This window comes from Lucilia sericata, unplaced genomic scaffold (assembly GCF_015586225.1).
Source record: "Lucilia sericata isolate MDLA Ls3-8-SP2 unplaced genomic scaffold, ASM1558622v1 Contig000063F_arrow, whole genome shotgun sequence".
NCBI lineage: Eukaryota > Metazoa > Arthropoda > Insecta > Diptera > Calliphoridae > Lucilia > Lucilia sericata.
This window is the reverse complement of record NW_023994098.1, coordinates 67702-76098: the sequence shown is the minus strand read 5'-3', so window position 1 is coordinate 76098 and position 8397 is coordinate 67702.

Here is an 8397-nt window from a genome sequence, read left to right as displayed (position 1 = left end):
AAAATTAAAATTTTAAAATTTTTACTGTCCTTACTTTAGTTTTTTTATAATAGCGGGTCCAAATATTCCCGATTTTCGCCATTTTTTTATTCGTTTAACAACAAGTTTATATATCAAGCAGTGAAAGAATTATGTAAAAATCATGACTGAGTCCAAAGTTATAGGCATTTTAATTTAAAAAATTAAAAAAAGGCGATTTTTTGCCATTTTTTTGGGAAAAAAGTATCTTTTTATTTTTAAGTTATCTAAAAAGTTTCTAAGAAGATGTATATAGAATTTATACTTTTTGGAAAGCTGACTTTACATAAAATACGATAAATGAAACAAAACCTAATCATTTTTGATACCGAGGGGACAAGGTCCATCCAAAAAAACCCTATTTTTTATGGAAAATTCAATTTTGAGCAAAAATTCTCAAATCGCATAGTCGATATCAAATTATAGTGACCTGTTCTATATGACCCAATATGTTCTTAATCATTTTGTAACGGGTTTCGATAACCCCGCCCCTGGTATGGATATAATAGGCAAAGAACCAAAAAATCCCATTTTTGGGATTTTTTAAAACTTTTTTGGGAATTCCGGGATTTCTAATAAGAAAATTCGAAATTTTTATTTAATTTTGGATTTTGAGTAAAAAAATCTACCTAACTGTAAAATTTCATCAAAAAATATTCATAAATAAAATTTTTATTGCAATCTGAAAAATTTGTATCTTCGCAAAAACTGAATAAAAAACATTTTTTAATTTTTTTTAAAAAAAAGTATTCCGCGAATTTTTTAATTTTCAAAAATTATATACAGTTTTGAAAAATAGACAAAATTACCTTTCCATTGATATATAACATCAACATCTTTTAGAAAATTTACCTAGTACTATTATTTTCATCCATACTAAATACCTAAATTTTTATGAATTTCTACAGCCACTTTTTACGATTAATCTTTTATTCTTTATCCCTAAAAAAAATTAACAAGTATTTATTTTATATAAAAATAGTCTTTATTTATTTTTTTTATAAATTAATATAATTTTGTAAAATAATCGGTATCACAGTAGTCCACATCTAAAAGATAAAGTAAATCTTTAAATTCATGAATATTTTCAAATGCTAACGTTTTGTAGCAAATCCAACGTTTCCTTATAGTAGATAAAACAGGATCAGAAGATAGAATAAGATTATTAAAAATATCTTCATTTTGAGACTGCCTAGAACACTTCCTTGAGCTAAACTGATGAATACGCTTAAAGTCTCTATTCCTCGATTCTTGGGGTTCTTCTGTAAGCTCTCCTAAAGGCAGAATATTATGTTCTATGATGACCTTTCCATGACATAATATCTTGTGAACTGTAGGTGTCATTTCTTTCCAGGGATATAATTCCAAAAGTAATTTAGAAACTTTTGTAGAATACTCTCCAAATTTTGTTGCGTTCACTTTATGCTTGCTATTTATCGCCATTAGAATAATATTGACCTTTTGCAGTAAATCCATATTAATTCCGGTTATTTCGGAAGTAGTTTCAAAATGTTTGAAAAAACGTCTAGCGGTATTACCATCGTTTGTGCTTCCATATCCTGTGAGTGGTTTATCAATATTTAATCCCATCCGCTTTTTAAATTCCTCTTGAATTCTTCTTTTCTCACTGGCTCTCATTTCCATTAACTCCTTATTGTTATTTGCACTTTTGTTTGCATTTTCCGGTATGCTTCTGTACTTTAAATCATATGCTAAATGTAGAAAATGTTCCAGAAATCGTATGCGAGCATGTAGGGGGGATATTCCAAATTGTAATGTTTCCTCATTTATTGACCTTTGCTTGGAAATATTCGAAAATTCTGATTTTTTATCACCACATATGTAGCAGTACCAAGTAGATGATGTTCCTGTAATGGCATTTCCAAATTTCCCATCAATCATTGTAAGTTTTAAATCATAGGACATGTTAAACGAATAATTTTCTATTTCGATTGTTATAGGTTCCAAGTTTTTAATTTCTGCTTCAATACGATTTATCAAATCTTGCGTTGTTGTTTTGGATTTCTTTATATACTCAAAGCTTATTGGCCTACAAAAAGCTTTGGATCCTGGAGTCGAATTCTTCCAAATATCATCGAAACTGGTTGATGGAGAATCGCTGTCAGCATACTTTCGAATTCTTAATGGAACTAGCGATGCCATAAATACACTTTTATACTCGGAAGATGATTCACTTGTGTTGATTTGTTTATATTCCGAGAGTGCTGATAATCCATCAAATCCCCACTTACAAATGAGTTGAAGATCACAAGAATTTATTTTTTTTAGTTGGTCTGAAGAAAAGTCAGAAGCAATCCTTAAAGCAGTATTTTCGAGTAGAGCGCCGAGTCCAATAACAGCCTTCCGATCAGTTATTTCAATAGGAGATGGTATAATGCTTTTCTTCTTTTCATTTATTTTGTCATATGATGGTAAAACATCCACTCCTTTTTCAGATAGCGCCTTTCTTAACGTTATGTAGTTATCACGACTTAATCCCAGCTACAACATAAGCGCAATAGCTTCTTCCTCAGTGAACGTTGTATCAGATGATGGTGTGGGTATACTCTTTACAATTCTTTTCAGTCGTCTTGGTGATGCGGTTGGATGAATATTTGCAATTTTTATGGCATCCAAAGGCTGTTTTTCTTTTCTTAACATTGGTTTGAAAGTGTCCGAAACTTCTTCGTTAGATAAGGTTTCTAGTGAAGTTGATAACCTTTTCCTCTTTGATTTTGAGCTCAAATCCTCATGCTGCTTACAGGGAGCACCAACAGTTGATACGCAAATAGCAACTTCTACACATTCATCCAGCCAATCAGAAAATTTCGATCGAAATTTAGCAATGGAATACCGAACACTCTTCACTTTTATATCAACTGATTTTATAAAATTTTCAATTTTACATATATCAGTTTTATCCACTTTATTTTTATGTGTAGTTTCAATATATTTCAATAAGAAGTTGACTTTATCTTGAAAAGGAGCTGAAGAGTGTTCAAATAAAATGGAGCACAAATCATTTTTTTTAGTACGATCGCCATGGTTAGAAAATTACAAATAATTACAAACAGATATAAACCTGTAATAAGCTACCCATTAAAGTGACCTATAGGGGTAAAAATCATTACAGTTTAAACAAGTAAGAGTGTTATATTCGGCTGTGCCGAATCTCATATACCCACCATCAAACCGTATGCCGTTACCCAGTAAAAACTTTCATTACCATGTAAGGGGTTAAAATTATAAAATTTACTTACACAATAGCATTTTAAGTCATTATTTTAACACGGTGATGTCATTGGAGGCAAGTACTTACCACAAACGATTACAAGTAATTAGAAAAAGTAGTCATTGTAAATCGCATGAAAAAACGTAAACAGCTTCTATATCTTCACTGGCAAGATGACTACTGAATTATAAAGTATTTATATAACATATTACTAGTAAGACCTTATTAGACTACTTCTTTGTAATTCAGACCATATGTAGTAGTCATTGAAAAGTATGTTGTTAGGTAAGTAATTACAATTGAAAGCCATTACCCAGTTTTTGCTGGGTAGTTATTAACCAAAACTCTTTCCTGAAGGGAACCTTTTGTGTATTACCAACACATTCCGTATTTCATAACTCATATTTTTAAGCCAGTAATGATCGTTTAAGTAATTTTCTGAAGGGGACCTTATTTGGGCGGTAGGGTAAATTATGGACCGATCCTCCCTAAATTTGGTGGAGAGATTTTGGCACGCATTAAACTTATGTGCGTCAATTTTCGTCACATTCATATTTTTAAGCCAGTAATGAGCATTGTAGTTATTTGCAGAGGGGGACCTTATATGGGGGAAGGGTCATTTATGGGCCGATCCAAAAAAATTGGTACAGAGGTTTTGGCTCGTAAGAAACTTACGTGAGTAGCATTTCATCGCTTTACTCGTATTTTTAAGACAGTAATGAGCGTTTAAGCTATTTCCTGAAGTGGACCCAATAGGGGGAGTAGGACCAATTATGGACCTATCCATATAAAAGTTATTAAAAAGATTTTGGCTCGCGAGGAACTTAATTGTGTAAAATTGTATTGCTATATTCATATTTCTTAGCCAGTAATGAGCGTTAAAGTAATTTTCAGAAGGGGACCTTATATGGGGGATAGTGTCATTTATGGGCCGATCTTAAAAAAATTCGTAGTGCGATTTTGGTTCGTAAGAAACTTACTTATACCGGATTTCATCGCTATACTCACATTTTTGGACCAGTAATGAGTGTTAAAGTAATTTTCTAAAGGGGACCTTATACGGGGGGTAGGGTCAATTATGGACCGATCCTCAAAAAATTTGGTAGAAAGATTTTGGCTCACATGAAACTTATTTATGTCGAATTTCATCGCTATACTTGCATTTTAGGGCTAGTAATGAGTGTTAAAGTCATTTTCAGGAGGGGACCTTATATGGGGGGTAGGGTCATTTATGGGCCGATCCTAAAAAAAATTGGTTAAAAGGTTTTGGTTCGTAAGAAACTTACTTATACTGAATTTCATCGCTATACTCGAATTTTTAGGCTAGTAATGAGTGTTAAAGTCATTTTCTAAAGGGGACCTTATATAGGGGGTAGGGTCATTCATGGGCCGATCCTAAAAAAAATTAGTAGAGAGATTTTGGTTCGTAAGAAACATACTTATACCGAATTTCATCGCTATACTTGCATTTTGGGACCAGTAATGAGTGTTAAAGTAATTTTCAGAAGGGGACTTTATATGGGGCGTAGGGTCATTTATGGGCCGATCCTCAAAAAATTTGGTAGAAAGATTTTGGCTCACATTAAACTTATCTATGTCGAATTTCATCGCTATACTCCTACTTATAAAACAGTAATGCCCGTTAAAGCTGCTTTTTGGAGCTCCACTTGTATGCGGGCTATCCGAAAAAGTGGACCGATATTGCCCATTTTCAATACCAAACAAACCTTAATAATAGAGAATATTTATGCAAAATTTCAACTGTCTAGCTTCTCTCGTGTGGTCCCTATCGTGATTTCAACAGACAGACGGACGGACGGACAGACGGACGGACATGGCTAGATCGTCTTAGAATTTAATAAGGACCCGGAATATATATACTTTTATGGGTCTATGATCAATATTTCGATGTGTTACAAACGGAATGACAAAATCAATATACCCCCCATCTTTTTTGATGGTGGGTATAAAAATAATACCTGAACATTTTTTGAAAATAATAGTGCTAGGTAAATTTTCTAAAAGATGTTGAGTTTTCCCTAATTAATTTTTCACTTAAAAAACATGTTACATATCAATGGAAAGGTAATTTTGTCTATTTTTCAAAACTGTATATAATTTTTGAAAATTAAAAAATTCGCGGAATACTTTTTTTAAAAAAAATTAAAAAATGTTTTTTATTCAGTTTTTGCGAAGATACAAATTTTTCAAATTGCAATAAAAATTTTATTTATGAATATTTTTTGATGAAATTTTACAGTTAGGTAGATCCAAATCCAAAATTAAATAAAAATTTCGAATTTTCTTATTAGAAATCCCGGAATTCCCAAAAAAGTTTTAAAAAATTCCAAAAATGGGATTTTTGGGTTTTTTGCCTATTATATCCAAACCAGGGGCGGGGTTATCGAAATCCGTTACAAAATGATTAAGAACATATTGGGTCATATAGAACAGGTCACTATAATTTGATATCGACTATGCGATTTGAGAATTTTTGCTCAAAATTGAATTTTCCATAAAAAATAGGGTTTTTTCGGATGGACCTGGTCCCCACGGTATCAAAAATTTGTAGGTTTTGTTTCATTTATCGTATTTTATGTAAAGTCAGCTTTCCAAAAAGTATAAATTCTATATACATCTTCTTAGAAACTTTTTAGATAACTTAAAAGAAAAAGATATTTTTTTCCCAAAAAAATGGCAAAAAATCGCCTTTTTTAATTTTTTAAATTAAAATGCCTATAACTTTGGACTCAGTCATGATTTTTACATAATTCTTTCACTGCTTGATATATAAACTTGTTGTTAAGCGAATAAAAAAATGGCGAAAATCGGGAATATGTGGACCCGCTATTATCAAAAAACTAAAGTAAGGACGGTAAAAATTTTAAAATTTTAATTTTCAAATGCGAATATCTCCTAAATTATAAGAGATAATTTATGAGGAGATTCTATATACGAAATTTTTTTTAAATCGGAACTCAAATGAATAATTAGGATCGTTTTAAAAATTTAACATAGCCGAGGTGTCCTAATTTGAGGACCCCCCGCCGGACCCCTGGTTGGCCTATAAGGTCCAAATTCAAAACCTAAACTCGACCACACCTCCTCTTTGTGCATACCAAATTTCATTAAAATCGGATTAACCGTTTAGAAGTTACCGAATTATTTCCCTCTTTTTTTTCCTATACCACTGTGCGACATCACCATAGCGAGTGCTGGTTTGATCAACTACGCAACATGGCGAGCCGTAGTTTCTCTGCGATCAGACCACTTACCCATAATCCCACAAGGCGTGGAAGTGATTTCATATGCGGACGACTGTACAATCATGGCGACGGGCCACAACATTGATGAATTATGCGTTCTGGTGAATGGTTATCTCCACGAAATACATCGGTTCTTCACTGCGCGTAACCTGCAATTATCACCAGCGAAGTCGTCAACAACACTTTTTACCACCTGGACGAAGGAAGTAAACCTAAACCTTGGCATCGTGGTCGATGGAGTCCAAATTCCGACCGTGCACCACCTAAAAATATTGGGGGTCACATTTGATAGCCTCTTTACTTCGTCAGCTCACGCCACTGCAATCACGCACAAATTGCGAAGTAGGAACAAGGTCCTCAAAGCGCTAGCCGGCAGCACTTGGGGTATGGATAAAGAAACCTTGTTGGCTACATATAAAACGATTGGTCGGTGGTGGTTAAATATTCTACTCCAGTGTGGTCACCTTCGCTAAGTAATACCCAGTGGAGAAACATTCAAAGCTGCCAAAATGCCGCCCTAAGGACTGTAACGGGCTGCCTACAAATTACCTCGGAACATCACCTGCACGAGGAAACGAAGGTCCTTCCAGTCAAGGAACACAATGTCATGTTGACTAAACAGTTCCTCCTGGGATGTCATCGGAGAAGTCATCCCAATTTTAACATCATACAATTTGATTCTCCCCCGAGGCATGTCAGGAAGGATCTTCGTATATACGAGGAAAACATATGCAGATATGTGCGGGATCCACTGGATCGTCCTCGTATTCGGCAGCTTTGAACGACATTCGTAGAGACGCCATAAATTCCGCGGTCGCAGGATACCGCATGAATGTCGTACTTGGAGGTCGCCCACCGCCCATAGCAGACACGGAAGAAAACCTGCCGCGGAAAACAAGAGTAGTTCTGGCACAACTAAGATCGGGATGGAGCAACAGGCTCAATGCCTACTGGTCACGTATAGACCATGCCGTCCCCAACGAATGTCCTGCATGTGGTCAGGGTCCTCATGACACCCACCACATATTCAGCTGCTCAGCCAACCCTACATCACTCTGTCCAATGGATTTATGGACGCATCCAGTTGAAGTAGCCCAATTTTTAGGCCTGGACATTGATGTAGAACCCCCCAACTAGATTATTGTATAGTTTTAGCTGTTACAACAACAACAACCGTAGTGGCAGTTCGGAAGCCTGTATCACCTCAAGCTTTGCTGCTGGGTTAATGTCGCTACATTTGCCAATTGCCGATTTTAAGAATTCCAAGGAGTTCTTGTTACCGCAATTGACAACCTTAACCCAGTCTGCACCATTGAAGGATACATCCTCCGACCCACCCTCAAAGATGGCGATTTCATCAATCAGCCTACCTTCAATTGATTGCCAGAAATCGGTACTGATCCTCCCATCTGGATCATTCTGATCAATGACTGCCACTTGAAGGCATACATCCAAGCTGGTTGACTTCTTCATCTTCTTGCTGGATGAAGAGGGTTGATCATCCCCAGATCTGGCTCTCTTAATTGTCTCCTTGCGGGGACCTTTAGGAGCGCCAGCCGGGGATGGACCAGACCTCTTCGTTGTGCTGGGTGACTTTGACACCACTGGTTTGGAGGGTCGGTCACTACCGGAGCCTTTTCCCTTACTGACGTCCTTACGGAGGTCAGTAGGAGAGCGGGCCGGAAGTTTACCGGTCCTCTTTACCTTTCCTGGTGTCGTGTCCACCTTGCTAGCTTTTTTGGGTGGTAGACCTTTGACCTTAGCAGCTCGCTCCGAAGACTTGAGCGCATTGGTTTTCGGGATACCACCCTCTTTGCCTTTTGGCAGACTGCAGGTTGATGTTGCTATCGACCCATCACTCTTTTGAGTTTTAACCAGGTT